General features: G+C 41.7%; 1 protein-coding gene and 1 long non-coding RNA gene across 3 annotated transcripts in view; one reads left to right on the plus strand and one right to left on the minus strand.

The window, feature by feature from the left end:
• LOC108317536 overlaps positions 1-12,141 on the plus strand; it is a 31,402-nt gene extending 19,261 nt beyond the window's left edge. Inside the window, exons 2-3 of one of the 2 annotated variants that reach the window (XR_005203328.1) lie at positions 8,572-8,754; positions 11,048-12,141. This is a non-coding gene — a long non-coding RNA (uncharacterized LOC108317536). The remainder of the gene's footprint in view (positions 1-8,571; positions 8,755-11,047) is intronic. The other variant, XR_001830793.2, reaches the window with a different exon arrangement.
• The window catches only part of THSD4 (thrombospondin type 1 domain containing 4), a 660,091-nt gene that overhangs the window by 248,672 nt on the left and 394,788 nt on the right, over positions 1-16,631 (minus strand). The window lies entirely within an intron of this gene.

The following is a 16,631-nucleotide window of genomic DNA, read 5'->3' on the forward strand; positions in this document are numbered from 1 at the left end:
AAAAAAAAAAAAAAAAAAAAAAGAATGGGTAGTCTATAAATAATAGAAATTGATTTCTCACAGTCCTGGAGGCTGGAAGTTCAAGATTAAGGCACCAGCAGGTTTGGTGTCTGGTGAGGGCCCCATCTTCACTTTCAAGGTGGCGTCTTGTTGCTGTGTCCTTACAGGGTGAAAGGCAGAAGGGCAAAAAGGCCGAACCCCGTGTGAAGGCTATTTTATAAGGGCATTAAGCCCATTTATGAGGGAGAAGCTTTTATGACCTAAGCACCTCCTAAAGGACCCATGTCTTTATACAACTGCACTGGGGATTAAGTTTCAACATGAATTTCGGGCAACATTCAGACTATGGCAAGTCATTTTTCATACATACTAACCTGACAGGACATGGTGCCTGGTAGGTATGGCACTGCAAATCCTGCCTCATTCTGTGCCACATTCCATAACTTGCTCAGTTCAGCATACTATCCAATAGACACTGTAAGAACCTCTGTTCTAGGTTGACGCAAAAACAAATTTTACATACAGATCAAAATCTGGCAGAATACCTGTAGGGCACTGCTACGCAATAAACTACCACACCAGCTTAGGGATTGTCATCACCTAATTGGAAAAGTGTCAAATCAAAGTCTCGGCATTTACCCAAGTGAGAGATGAAGCTTTACTTCACATATACAGTTCATCCCACCCATAAACATGCTGAGAGAGCCAACATCATATTTCCAATGCAGCAACTATTCCTGAAATATGTCCAGTCCAACTATTCCTAAAATAGTTTCTTTCAGGAGCAAAAAAACCAAACACAACTTAAAAAAGGAATCCCTAAACTAAACCTAAAGACAGCACCATAAAACTGCCAAAACGATTGTATTTCTGTCTATTTGGTAGACCTCTAAGCGACTGTCTCCTAACAAGAAAGAAGTAACTTGAAAATATTCGGCCTGTGCCAGTGATGTGTGATTTAAGAGAGGAAATACTTAGAGGCTTAAGAGACCTTTGCAGGGAGCCTGGAAGCTGGCTGCAAGTTTGAAGAAACTTAGAAACTTGCATTCTCTGGAATCCAGGTTCATTTCTCTCTGGGAACCACCAGGAAGTAAAGTCCATAAACTGAGATTTTAGAAGGTCCTTGAAACAGGCAATGAATCAGAACAAAATGAAACTTGGTTCAAGTAGGCAGTAATTTATTGCGGTGGTGTTCCCAGCCTACAGGAGGAAAATTCAGCCATTTACAATGAAATAGTGATGGGTCAGTGAATTTGATAATATATCCAGAGGCAGAATGTAACTGAATAGGGTTGGTTCTTATTTCCTTGGTTCTACTAATTCACTTACTGTTTATTGTGACTGCGTGTGTCAGGTGTTAGAAGCTCCTGAATGAATGAAACCCACTTCCTGTCCTTGAGGGATTCGGGTTCTACAGGGAATGAGAAAGGTGTTGAGTCTGTAGCTAGGGATGCTAAGGCAAAGTTCTCACTAGCTCTTACCAAGGACCATGATTTTCTATTGCACTTGTGAGACCACTGAGATGAGATGAGATGCAAAGAATGTATCTCCCAAAATCCCAACAGATTCTGACTTTTCAGCATGATTTAGGACGTTGACTTCTTCATCTGTGTCCTGTTTCCTCACAGTTGGAATGTTCTGTCCATGGACTATGATAACAGAAGTCAGTTGTTTCTAAGTCAGTTATTTCTAACTCATTACTTGGGAAAACATCTCCCTAATACATAAAACATTTGCGCAGATTTATTTGTACATTCTAAATCTGTATAACTGACTCTCAACTCATAGTTTGAATAAACGTATCTGTGGGCACCTTTTAACCACCCCCACTTGCTGGCTCTGTGCTCAGGCCTGACCTTGTCCAGTTCTGTATCTTCCACTGCATCCTGCATGTTTCCACTTGCAAGTCTTACCAATGTTTCAAATCCAACACGTCTATTAAATCCTCAGTTCAGTGGTTATGAGTGTCAGTTTTAATATTAGGATGCTTAAAGTTAAATTCTGCTTGTACCACATACTAGCTAGTAAGTTGGGAGTAATTTGGGCTAGTAATTTAATCTCCATGTGCCACATGTTCCTCATCTACACAATTAGATGACTGATGGTACCTATCCCTTGAGGCTGTCACAATAATTGAGACATTACATGTAAAACATTTAACATGGGGCCTGATGCATAATAAGCACTCAGTAAATATTAGCTATTTTTATTATTCATTGCAAAATTGATGTCTATATTTCTGTCACTAATATCGCCATTTTCCTTGTAGGTGAGGTAGGGAGAACTCAAGATTGAAGAGTCCCAATGACTGCATCCAAGGTGCATAACTGCTGATCTTGGTTGGCCATTTTTGAGGCATGGAGAAGGGAGAGAGGGAGCATGGGCAAGGAAGGTCTTTGAAGTATAAAGCAAGAAGGGCCCTTGGCACATCCACATCCTCCTCCTGTGCTCATGGCAGACATTGCAAGTTGTTTACAACACTTTTCCCTGCTCAGCTCCTGCAGCTTAGCATACTTCTCAAGGCAGCATAGAGTCAGCCATCTAACGCAGCAGAGTTGCCACACTGGGTGAAACGTACTTGCCACAACTGTTCTAAAGGAACAGCTTCTGCTGTCAAGAAGGTACCAGAAAAATAAGAAAGCAAACCATGGGACAGTTGCACGGACTATTAAAGTCAGAGCGTCACTGTGCAAATCTGCAAATGGCTTCTGCCAACTGCTGGTTCCTGGCGTCAATCCCTGTGGCTATCCTTAAGGATGGCAGAAGTCTCGGAGACAAGCCTGGCCCTCAACAGACTGTTCAGTTTCAGTTTTCTTCACCCTATCTTTCTGACCGTCACTTATATGATCTTTTCTCAGAGGGTGGGCACCATCGAGTAGTCTTTTTCAGAGCATGGGGACCACTTGTTCTTTGAGATAATCTAGATAAAATGGGTCCATGGTCAAGTAAGTGTGGGAAAGGCTATCCCCCAGAAACCTTCTTTAGATAGTTGTGATATACACTGGGATATTAAAAGCTTACAGGCATCCTGCAGGATAGGCACCTGTTCAATCCTGTTTAATCCAAGGTTCCCCAAATGCCTTTGTGTATAGAACAATTTTCCCCCTCACATAATAGCTACTGATATAGCAAGATCCAGCATTCCGTATTTTGGGGAAATATGCCTTGGAGTCAAATTAGGATTTTCTCCTTCTCTTGCTGACCACACAAAAATTTATCACCAAGTTCTGGCAAATTCTTTTGTGAAATATCTCCTGCTTCCATTTCCTCCTCTTTATTCCCATCCAGTTCCTCATTTCCCCAGTCCTGGACTAAGGCCAGAGCAGCCAGTGAGCATAGTGTCTGCACCCAACCCTTGCTATCCTACTCCCCCCATCAAACCATCTTCCTAATACATCTGCGTCATTGCAGTAGATTGAAGGGTGGTCTCCCAAAAGATACGCCCATGTCCCAATCCCCAGATCCTGGCCTCATTTGGAAAAAGGGTCTTTGCAGATGTGATTAAGGATCTGATGATGAGGTCATCCTGGACTGTCCAGGTGGGCCCTAAATCCAACAGCATGTGTCCTTATGAGAGAAACACAGAAGATAAAAACAGAGAGAAGAGAAGTCCATGTGATGATGGAGGCAGAGGCTGGAGGGATGCAGCCAGGGGTCAAGGAATGTCCACAGAAACCGGAAGAGACCAGCCTGGAGTCCACAGAAACCGGAAGAGACCAGGAATGAGTATCCCTTGGAGCCTCAGAAGGGAGCACAAACCTGTTGGCCTTGATTCTTGATGTAAAGTTTCCAGAACTGTGAGAGAATTGATTTCTGTTGTTTCAAGCCACTGAGTTTGTGGTACTTGATTACAGAAGTTATAGGAAGCTGCTGCAGTCATCACATCTTTTTACTCATCTCCAAAAATGAAGCAACATGAGCTAACACTGACTTATCCCAAAGGGTTGACTCTTTTGTTTCCATAACGTGCCAGATAACCAGGCATGACCCTCAGTGTGGCGGGCACATGTGCGTTGATGTCGTGCCAGGGAGGCATCTAGACAGGCTTGGCTGCCTCCTTTCCATGGTTCAGGCTGGAGTCTCATTAAGTTGCTGGTCCCAAAGTCTTTCTCTTTTGAACTTACTAAATCCTCCCTTTCATCTTCCAGGTATACAAAACCTACTCCTTTTCTAAATATCTAAAGGTAGATATCCATAAACTCTGCCACTGACACCCTTCAGTTCTACCTAGAGACATACAGGTGTTAAATCATCTATTCTAGGAGGTTCACAGAAAGTCAAGGGAGATTCTGGGTTGGCTTGCTCTCCTTGCTTTGTATTTCTTCACCCCACATTTATTCATTCAGTCAACATGTGTTTACTGAGCACACATTAGGTGACAACCATGACATTCGGAATTGGTCATACTTAAGTACGAAATTCTGAATACATCTCTTTCAATCGATGATTTTCCCTTTCTCACTTTTCCAAACACTCAATCAGCACTTGTGTGTTCCTCTTATTGTCCTGGACTTCCCTCATCCCCACTCCTAACCCCATACCTTCAAAGAGAAGCTGTCTTCTATGATCTGTCCGCAACTGTGCATGTTCTGGACTGGGGAGACAGCCCAAAGGACAGCTTTGACTTTGCCTCTACCGTGTCACTACAGTAAAACATGTGGGCTAAATAACTTCGTTGTAAGAATAATATTAATAGTAGTGACACTTGGAAAGGTAAGTAAAGTACACAGATAACATGGAGGATTTTATTTTAGACAGAAGAAAGTACCCTGAAGTAGGAATTCGAAGTTCAAGGCCAGGCTCTGCCACTTTCCAGCTAGGTGGTCTCTCTGGGTAATATCACTTCATCTTACAGAGCAGGTATATGCCTCCATGAGGTGCAAAGCCCAGGTTCACATCAGATGTAAAAGGGTGAAAAACTGTAACGGTGAGCTGATGATGAATATTTTATATGAGTATGTTCAAGACATTAGGCCTTTAACTTTCAAGGAATGTTTTACACAAAGGGACACAGACTGGCTCACCACACAGGTGACTGTATTTGTCCCTCACCAATTTTTATAATAATTTCTTGAAACAACGAACCCTTAAGAAGAAGGATACCAGCTTATTCATTTTGGCATCTGGAGTCTGGAACACAGTAGGCCCTCAACATACATTTGCAAAATGAGTAAACACATGCCTATTATTCATAACTTTTTTCTTCAAGGAGCTTAAAGAAACTTTTAGTGACAGCAAAATCTGATCCACCGGGTGAGTCAACAAAAAAACCAAAACAAAAACCAAATTTGATCTACAGGTTAAGGAATTCTTTTAGAACACAAATGAGGAACTGAGAGCAACCTGAGAGGTCATCTTCTTACTCATGGCCATTTGGCAGGGAAATTCATGGCTCTTCCATAGTAGTTTGGTTGTCTTGGAAGTCTAGGTATTTTCAAGTTGCAGAAACACAGACAAGTAATTAAAAAGTAACTCAGCCAGGATCTTGGAGCCTAGGAAAACTGAGATCCAATCATCCACCCATGCTTTTGGATAGGAATAGATGAATGTCAAAGAAAAAATATTTTTTTAAGTGATGAAATGAATTCAATTAAATATGATGCCTAAAGAATCTTATTTCATTTATTTAGACAATTTCTTTTAAAAACAGTCTGTATATTTGTTATCTTTTAAAATAATGGAATACTAAAACATCTTACCAAAAAATTATCCATAATCCCACCATTTTTCTTGTCTGCAGGGAGAGTGGGGAAGTAGGCAGTTTTGTTAGGCGTTCATTTTGTGGAATTAAAAGGGGGAGAAAGTATTATTTGTGTACTGTTACTTTTAGGTAAAGTAGTGGAAGACAAGTTAAGTAAACCAATAATTTCCTTTTCTCTATTCACAACAATTTCCCTTTCTCACCCTTGTCTTCTCCCGAGTCCATTATCTTCAGGTGCATCGCTGATGTTGGTAGTTGATCCACCAACATTTCAAAATCAGTATGGTCATGGAAGGAAGACGTTAGCCATTCATTCTCAAGGTTCCTCTTCAAACTTTGTGTTGAAGAGGACCACCCATTCTTTTGGGATTTACAGAGACTTTACATCACCCATTCTTTTGGGACTTACAGAGACTTCTTGGGCAGCATTGCTCCTAACCTAGCAAACATATCTTCCTCACTTACGGCAGAGTGAGGATATAATCTCTGGTATCAGGTTGTAAGGTTTAAATCTCAGGTCCACCACTTACTATATAGCACTTTGGGCAAATGATGTAACCTATTTAGAATTCAGTTAATCCATCAGAAAAAGGGGAGCAAGAATAGCAGCTGTCATAAGACTGTCGTGTTTACTGAGGGAATACTATATGTCAAGTGCTCAGCATAGAACCTGACACATTGTAAGTGCCTAATGAATGTTCCCTATTATTATCTCCAAATGAAAATCGCAGTAAAACATCCCAGAAACGTGTAAATATGAACATTCTCCAACTCAAGGGCAGTGGGATAAAAGGAGTCCAGACACTGCCTTGTTTAGATAAAACTCTTCTTGCCCCACAAGCTGCCTAAGAAAGCAATCCCAAGGAGGCGGCCCTGGGCCCCACCCCACAGGAAGCTTCAAGAAACAGCATTCACTCCTAGGCTCCAAGCTTCTGGTCTGAACTGATGGGGAAACTTCCTCTAGCGTCATTCAGGGCAAATGGCATCACAGAGCAAGCTTTACCTCCATCACAACCTCCCAGGTCACGTTTGCCATCTGGGTCTCATCTCTAGACCGGTCGACCCCTCCCTTAGTGAGGGCACGCTCCATCCCTCCCTGACAACCCCTCCACTTTCCACTCGGACTTCTGAAATTAGTAATGCCAACCAGGCCATATTGCTTACTCGCTGCAGGTTTGTTAACCGTGTCAGTTTCCTATGTGATATGCGGCCATTAATAGTGTCCACAGTTTAGGATTACCAACAGGACTAAACAAGTTATTGTGGGAAAGGCGCTTAGAATCCTGCTAGACCGACAATACATGTTCAATAAAAACTTGCTATCCTATGATTTGCCACCACTGCCGCTGCAGGGAACTCCCTCAGAGTTACATCATCTTTTCTGAATGTTTCCTTCCTTTCTGCCCACTCCCTGGACCTGGCTGGCCCCTGAGGATCCCTCCTCACACCCAGGGCCTGGAGGTAGGATAGTCTTTTCTTGCCAACTCTCCCCACTTGCTCTTTCCAAAGCACTATCCTTCTCCTTCAAAACCCCCAGCTTCTGAAGTTCGTGTTCTTCTAACCATTTCTACCACTTCCTGTCTTGCTACTGTACACTCTATTCCACACACAGATACCAGAGTTATCTTTAACACTTAATTCAGGCCAGGCATGGTGGTTCATGCCTGTCATCCCAGCACTTTGGGAAGCTGAGGCAGTTGAATCACTTGAGGCCAGGAGTTTGAGACCAACCTGGCCAACATGGTGAAACCCTGTCTCTACTAAAAATACAAAAATTAGCTGGGTGTGCCAGTATGCACCTGTAATCCCAGCTACCTGGGAGGCTGAGGCAGGAGAATCGCTTGAACCCGGGAGGCAGAGGCTGCCGTGAGCTGAGATCACGCCACTGCACTCCAGCCTGGGAGACAGAGTGAGATTCCATCTTAAAAAAAAGAAAAAAAAAAAAAAAAAAAAAAAAAAAAAAAAAAAAAAAAAAAAAAAAAAAAAAAAAAAAAAACTTAATTCAGGCAACATACCACTTCTGCTTCAAACCCTTTTATGGTGTCCCATTACCTTGGAACAAAATCCAAAGCCTGTCTGCATCTCTGACCTTATATTGTCACTCACCCCCACTGGCTACACAGCGAAACTGGCCGTCTTGCTGTTCCTGAAAGCCATGACGCTCACTTACCCCAGGGCCTTTGCACTTGCTGTTTTCACTGCACCCAACACTAGAGTCTGGATCCTTCCTATCACTCAGGTCTGAGTTCAAAAGTCATCCCAGAAAGTCCTTCTAAGAGACCCCAACATAAAGCAGCCCCACATTCACTATTACTTTCTTCCATCTACTGTTCTTACGGCCTTACTGACATCTGAAATCATCATGCAATCTTATTCATTGTTAAAAAATATCATATTATTTTTTAACTTCCTGTTTTCCTGTCTTTCTGGGGCATATGCTCCATAAGATTGGGATTCTTGCCTTTATAGTTCATTGTGGAATCCCTGAGCAAAAGTGCCTGGTCACATTAACCATCCACAAACATTTGCTGAATAAACCAACACCGAACAATGGGGTCTAAAGACCACAAAGCTCTGTCCTGGATTTCAATCTGAGCTCTCACAATTTATTGGCTGTGTTGCCTTTGACAAATTATTTGCCTCTCTGAGACTCAAATTCCTCCAATTAGAATACAGTGGAGGGGGAGAGTCATCCTATCAGGGCTGAGAGGATTAATGAGATTGTGTTTACGGCAGCACCTAACATATTGCTCCACAAATTCCAAGCACTCAAAAAATCATTATAGTTTTATTACCCAGAGGATAACATAAACTTTAAAACTTTACTAAGATTAAAGTCACTTAAACTTGGATCTCTTTCTCCTTTTCAGAGTCTGGAGGAATACAAACCCCAGCCAGAGGATGTCTCTATCATTCCCACCCAGGCAGGGACTTCTACTCTCGGAAAAATGCCTCCCTTTGTCTGAGAAACAGAGCAGATCATCACATCACTTTCCTGAGAACAGTGGATCCTATATTTAATGGTTTAAAGCTGACAGATGAAAGATTCCAAGGTATCATAACTTCTTGTATACATCAGCAAGAGGAATTAAATTTTCCACAGCCTAATTGAATACATTTAGAAGGGGTGGGGAGGTGGCGGGGGTATGAACAGGTTTCCCTGCAAGAAGTCAGGGAAACTTTCAACTTTGTATTCCTAAGGAAGGGTCTGTTTTCTGGAACCGAGCAATGCATGTATGTTCCCCAGAGCATCTTGTACTTCTGAGAGCTCTTGGGTACACTTGGCCTTTCCTTTCTGGAATCTGTGGATAATTAAAACAAGGAGAAGGCAGTCTAGTCAGTTCTCCTCCTTGACATTCATGGCCAACAGATGAAACATACATATGTCTACACAGCACTACCCTCCCTCTGGGGACCTCCAGTATCCTTGCAGCTCTGGAGAGAGTTCTGATTGAACAGAAGTGGCATCAAGCCTTCAAGGCAATGCTTGGCTTTTCATCTGCTCAAGGAAGGTAACCAATGCCACAGTGCAAGGTTTGGGCCTTCTTCCACAGGCCTGAAGAGAAGCATGGTCAAAATTCTTCTTGTTCATCACAAACCAGGGCCTGAAGCGGGGTAGGCGCCTAGGGGAGGGTTAGAAGAAATACCTAATGTAGATGACAGGTTGATGGGTGCAGCCAACCACCATGGCACGTGTATACCTATGCAACACACCTGCACGTTCTGCACAGGTACCCCAGAACTTCAAATATAATTAAAAAATAAAGAAGAAAAGAAAACAAATTTGCTTGCTCTTTAAAGGAGACTTTGGATGAGGAGTAAAGCAGGTAGTTTGATATGGTTACATCAGCGAGAGACAGGCAGGGGCTTGAGCAGGAAACAGTTGTTTTATGTGCATTAGCACAGGACCGAGACGCCAGTGAGAGTCAGCGCATCTCGTGGAATTCTGCTAGGGAGCATTATTATTCACGTTACAAATGAGAATGTCATGTTATTCACGTTACAAATGAGAATGTCTTTCGGCCTGAAATTATTGTACTTGAAGAATTTACAAAACAAATCCAAACATACTAAGATTTTGAATGAGGGAGATTGGGAAGGTCAAAGGCAGAAGGGAGATAAAGGACTGAAGGCGAGAATGAAAGTGAGGTTAAGAGACAGAGGTGAAGCCAGAGGAAGCAGCAGCATGAAAGAGAACACACATACACACACACACACTGAAGAGAGAGACATGGGCAGGGAAGGAGGGAAGGGAGGAGTGGGAGCAGTGGGGATGGAAGAAGAGACAGCAGGTTGAGAGCAGGTTGAAGCGATCCATTATCACACCAGATGCTTCAACTTACCTTGCTGCTTACTTGGACAGTGGTCAGTGAAAGAAACTATTATCTGACATTTTTGCTAGCAGTCTGTAAATTAATTCATCCTTCTTTTGATAATCTTATACGTTAGTTTGGCTTAGGCTAATGAAAGCAGTCAAATGTCTTCTGCTTTAAATACCCTAGACAAACCTCAGGCAGAGCTCGTCCAATAGAATGTCCCGTGATGATGGAAGGTTCTCAGTCTGCCCTGCCCAATATGGTAGCCGCTAAGCTACATGTGTCAACTGGACATTTAGCATGCAGCTAACTCAACCAAGGAAAGGACTTAAACATTTTATTTCATTTTAGTGTCTCAGAGTATAGTTTGTATCCCAAAGGGAGCAGAAGTGAGATATATTATATAGTACAAAAAATGAACACAAAATTTTAAGTTATATATATTAGAAAACTGAAACTGGTACATCAAATTAATTATTTCAGTTACTATAGTTCTTAGAGCAAGAAAAAAAGGAAATTATAATTTGTTTGAAAGCACATGTTAGTAATAGTACAGGTGGTACACAGATATGGCATAAATTATGAAGACGGTGTGCAAATAACTAAAAGTTGAAGTTATTTTAAAAAATTAGAGTCTTAGAAATACTAGACGGTGTTTTCCCATTGCATTATACTGAAGATTGGCAAATGACTTGAATTTATTACCATGGACTCAAAGAGTAAGAAAGGAGGGTAATTTTTCAATTGTCACAGAGGAGAAAGGAGGTGTGAGACTATGAGCGTCTACCAAGGAAGCCGGGGTCTACGGCGTCTGAAGCCAAGCCGTGAGGTTGTCGCAGATGCCATTGGGCCACTCACCACCAACACTCCAGCTCCTGCATTTGCTGGGCAGATGAATTGGGACAAAATGGCAATGATGATATCCCAGGGACATCATGTAGAGTAAATCAAGTATGTTAATGCAGGCTGCAAACTGTGGAGCACTAGATACCAATGTTATTCTATTTTATTCTCTCTTCATTTCCATTAGCTTTATCTTCTCTTCCAGGACACCACCTGTATCCCATTTCAGTGGAGAGTGCATACTTCATTCAGAAATGCTAACCATGACTAAGCATTCAGCTTCCCTGTTTCCTGTGGTCCATGCCCCAGAGTGTCTTCACTTGATCAAAAACCCTTGGCGGGCCCAGGATAAGGGCTCCATCATAAAAGCTAGGGGTCTGACTATAGGCTTGATTTGGGGTATTTACACAGAGCGTGTGTCCTCTCGCAAGGAGAGTAAACCCCAGGTCATTACATCTGCTGATCCTCTGAAAAACATGCCAGGATTTTGCCAGAATGTGCCCTGAAAAATAGCCAAGGCACAAATTAACACCCACTTTCCGGCAATGGGAACCATTTCTGAAAAAGCCACTTCTGTAAAACCCGAGGCAACCTGGAACAATCCGGAAGCCAAGATGCAATTTATTCACCAAGAACACAGAATTATGATCCAGCAGCAAAGTAGCTGCTGGGTGTGTTTCCTTTCCCACACAAGCTGTATTTCAAAGGCCTGCCACTCTTAATTTACAAGCCCAACCCTTGAAAGGAATGCTCTACATAGCTGAAGATTTACAGAATGTCATAACTAAAGACAAGGTAGAGGGATTGGGCCCTCCTCAATTCCCTTGTCTTAGAGATGGGGACACAGAGACCCAGGCAGGGTAAGTCAGCTTATGATTACACAGCTACAGACAGGGACACAGCCAGCACTGAAATCCCGGTATTCTGACCCCATAATCACTGTTTCTGGCTCCTCCAATTTTTCTACTAAATTTAAACATCAATCATGTTTTCAGATTAACATTTTAAAACAAATGGTTTTCATTTCAAACTAGCAGAATCCAAAAGGAAATTCAGGCATTGCTTGGGAGACGGAGCTAGACAGCATCAAAGGTTAATTTCTAATCCTGACAGATTAGGTTTCAATGAGAAGAGGTAGCACTTAGCACAGGGACCAGAGTTAAAGTCCACCTGTTAAGGTGACACAGAATAACACATTCATTCATTGCTGGTGAGAATGTAAATTGAGAAAACCATTTAAAAAACAAATATTGACAACATGTATTAAATTCTTTAAGGATATCTAAACCTTTTGACCTAGAATTTCTACTTTTAGAGCTTTCCTTGCGGAAATACTGAAAAAATGACCAAATGTGTTATGTTCAAGATGTTCTCTTGTAAGAGGGTAGTAGGTAGTAACTAAAAACTGCAAACAGCTTAAATATGTACCAGTAGAGGTTTGGTTAAATGAATTTGGATATCTCCATCCATGGGATGTGATGCATCCAACAGAAATGATAGCCTCTGATGGAGAGAAATGTTCACTGACATGGTGTTTTAAAGGCGTATTATAAAACAGCACATATAGTATGATCCCATTTTTGTTTAAAGTAAAGTTTTATTTACTGAAAAACAATAACAAAGATCAGAGATTATCACGGGATAATAAGATCATAGGAGGTTTTATTTTTTTCTTCTTTTATGTATATTTTCTTTCTGCAGTGGATACCTATTACGCCATGAAGAGTTTTTAAAGGATCTTAAGAATAAAACAACATTATCATTTACTCGGCAACGAAAAACAAACTATTGATTCAACACCATGGATGAATCTCAGAAACATTATGTTGATCAAAAGCAGCTAAACACACAAGAATTGATCTGTAACATTCCATTTACACACAACTCTAGGAGAGGCAAGGCTGGTGATAAAAATCCCAAGGTAGATACCAAGAAGAGAATAACTTTAATACCTTCTCTACTGGCAGGCCAGTTGGATGATGATGCTTATCTCGCCTACATCTGTCAAGCCCTCCTAATTACTCCTGCAGGTGGCCACGATGGAAACAACCTCTTTCCATGACAGGTGCCATTATGAGCCTCACGCCCAGGACAGAAATTGGCCTCGGTGACTAGAGCCCTTCCTTTCTCCTGATACCTGCCTTCCTTCTGCTCCCTCGCTGCTGTGCCTCATTCTTCCTCACCTTCCTTCTAAGCTGGGAGAGTGATGTAGCCAAAGGGGCCCTAGCTCTGACATCTGTTTGCCTGAGTTCAAGCACTGGCTCGCCCATTTGCTTAAGCAAGTAGGTCAATTCCCCTAAAGCCAGTAAGTCAATTTCCCTAAACTGAGGCAACCACTTTCTGATTTTTATCATCATAATCCCATCTCTCCTAGAGCAGCATATAAATGGAATGTTACAGATCAATTCTTGTGTGTTTGGCTTCTTTGGTTCAATACAATGTTTCTGACATTCATCCATGGTGTTTAATCAATAGGTTGCTTCTTGTTGCCGAGTATATCTATTGCATGCATAAGCTACAACTGATCTATTTACCTACTGATAGATCTTTGGGTTGTTTCCAGTTTTGAGCTATTATGAATAAAGCTGCTAATAATAATTATGTTCAAGTCCTCTGTGTCTCTATTTTGATTTCTCCCCAGTAAATACCTAGGAATGAAATTGCTGGGTCAGTTGTCCAAAGTGGTCGTGCCATTTTACATGACCACCAGCAATGTGTGAGCGTTTCAGTCTCTCATCCTCACCTTGGTATTGAGAATGAAGTGTTACTAGTGGTTTTATAAGAAGGTGTTGATTAGCATTTTCCTGATGATTTCTGATGTTGACCACCTTCATGTAATTATTGGCCATTCATATATCTTTTTTGCAAAATGTCAATTTAAGCCTTTTGCCCATTTTATTAAGTTGTTAGTCTTATTATGAGTTCTTCCTATAGTCTAAATGCATGTCCTTTGACATATAAAGTGGTTTTAAAGACACTTTCCTAACCTACCGGAAACAGGGTGAGGAGCCGATTAGATAATGCTGTGACAGTCTATGAAACTTAAGGATAGCCTTTCTTGATAGAAATCACAATGCTGCTATTAACAAGGAACAGTAAAACTGAAGCTAAGAGAAATGCAAGGATGGCATGTCTCCAAAGTAGAGATGACAGGAAGCTCTCAGCTCATGCCATCCTGGAAAGCCTCTAGCAGTGATGTGTGGATGTCTGGTCTCCCATGAGGTTCCTGTGATTCTGCATCTTCTTCAACACTACTCATCAGCTTGTGTCACGATTATCATTACCGAGTCCTTGCTTAAATTTCCGATCAGTTTCTTTGCTCTGATCTCTATTGTTTTCCTTATTGCTATAACACTGGGCTTTGAGCTTCCTGCACCAAGATGTATGTTTTCGTTTTTTTTGTGTGACTTGCAGCTTACCCTGAGTCCTGTCTTAGTTCCAGCTTCCTTCCTGCCACCTGACTCTGACTCATGGTCTTGCTTTTATCTTCAAGATCAAGAGGTGCTTCTTCTCTGGGCAGTTTGCATAGCTTCAGGCCCTTGGTACGGTCTTGGGTCCAGCGCACTTCTTTTACTCCCTGCATGTTCCGGCTTGCTCATGACCTATAAGACCTGATTCCTCATTCCTTAGCCTAGAGATAATATTATGAAGGATGAGGTAGATTCTGTTTCCCAGGATAAAATATTAGCTTTGGCATTAAAGGTCTTTACCAACTGACTTCTTGTCTTCTTTCCCTAACTAGTTGTAGTTGATTTATAAATAAGTGTTCCAACAGGAAAATGTATTTATATCTTTTCCCATTAAATGTGAATCAATGGAAAATTGTCACCAAGGACCAAAAGAATTGACAATATATTGCTATTTCAATGACAAGTTACTCTGAGCTAGAAGAAAGAATCTGGGCCCATGTGATTTCTGACTCATATATTGGTACATTCATTCATTTAGCAATTACTGATCACTTGCAAAGTATTGATCTTGGAACTGAAAACATAAACAACCCAGCTACAAATCCTTATTCTGAGGTGTTCGCTGACTGGTGAGGAAAGCCAACAGATAAAGAAATTTCCTTCCACAATATAAGTGCTACAGTGCAGGCACAAGGTGCCACAGGAATTCAGGGGAGAAGCGGAATGTGTATTTCTGGAAGTCATCAGGATATTGACAGTGATGCTGATATTTCACTGGAAAAGTAGTATTTGAACAGTGCATGTGTTAAAGGATAGGTGGGAATATGACAGAAAGATGAGGAAGACAGGGAACAGTAGAAACAAAAACATGTTTCTCCAAACGCTTCACCTCCCAAGATGCTAAGAATTACTTGGCTACAGAAATCATACCCAAGTTATGCTGGGATGGAGTATCTCCCACTGCACTATTATTTGAGGTGAGTACAAGGAGAATATTGGTAAAAACCAAGCCACAGATCATCTCAATCCTAGAGCACCCCATACCGTTCCTTCTTAACGCAGCCAGTTTGATTGACTAAACTTTGTGCCTTGCCCACTAAGCTCTGTGAAAGCAAAGCCCGGGTCTCTTTTGCTGTTTGCTGTCATCCTAAAACCTGTGATTGTGGCACTTGTTATTTATTAAAGAGTTGGGTGCATGAAGCCCTGAACACTGGATCGGGGAGGATGGCACAGCCTCTGCAGGCAAGTCACTCGCCCTGGGTGGGAGGGCATTCTACACCTCGATTTCTAGCTTTCCATTGCTAGCCTGTGTTCGCATTTTCTTTCTTTCTCTGCATATTCAGAATCATTTAAATCACTACAATTTGAAGGTGATCTTAGAATATTCTGTGCCTGTTTGAGAAAGGACTTTGGGGAAAATTCTTTTGTAATAGGAAATTTTAAACAACATTTTCCTAGGACTGACTCTTACTACTTTTATTTACAGAGCCTGCTCTTAGGGGAAAGGAGCCCTATGTAGAAATCTGACCCTGAACAGCGTAAAGGTATTTGACATCTAACTGAGCATGAAAATGGTGAGATACAATCACCCCGGGTGTCAGTTTGAAACTATGCCTCAAAAGCAATGATAAAGTAAGTGAGTTCTATAATTTCTGAAAAAACAACTAAAAGGGAACTTGCTGTTTTCTTGCAAAACTGCATCCCAGAGCAAATGTACCAGCAGAATGGGCCTTAACAGAATGTGGATGGACAGAGGGCAAACAGCAGTGTGACATCAGTGAATTGCAAATCAACCCCACAATGAAATACTACTTCATACCTACTAGGACAACTATAATCAAATAGACAGATAATAACAAATGTTGTGAGGATGTAGAGAAATCGGAACCCTCCTACACTGCCGATGAGACTGTTAAATGGTGCATCTGCTTTAGAAAACAGCCTGGCAATTACAAATAGTTAGAGTTACCTTACATACATGCACACGTCAACTGACACATAAACACCCATAGCATTGGTCTGAATGTTTGTGTCATCCCAAAATTCATATGTTGAAACCTAATCCCCAATGTGATAATGTTAAGAAGTAGGGTGTTTGGGAGGTGATTAAGTCATAAGAGTTCCCCATGAATGGGATCAATGCCTTTATAAATGAGGCCACAGGGGGCCAGGCGTGGTGGCTCACGCCTGTAATCCCAGCACTTTGCGAGGCTGAGGTAGGTGGATCACGAGGTCAAGAGATCGAGACCATCCTGGTCAACATAGTGAAACCCCATCTCTACTAAAAATACAAAAAATTAGCTGGGCATGGTGGCACGTGCCTGTAATCCCAGCTACTCAGGAGGCTGAGGCAGGAGAATT

The sequence above is a fragment of the Cebus imitator genome, unplaced genomic scaffold (genome assembly GCF_001604975.1).
Source record: "Cebus imitator isolate Cc_AM_T3 unplaced genomic scaffold, Cebus_imitator-1.0 Scaffold203, whole genome shotgun sequence".
Lineage (NCBI taxonomy): Eukaryota > Metazoa > Chordata > Mammalia > Primates > Cebidae > Cebus > Cebus imitator.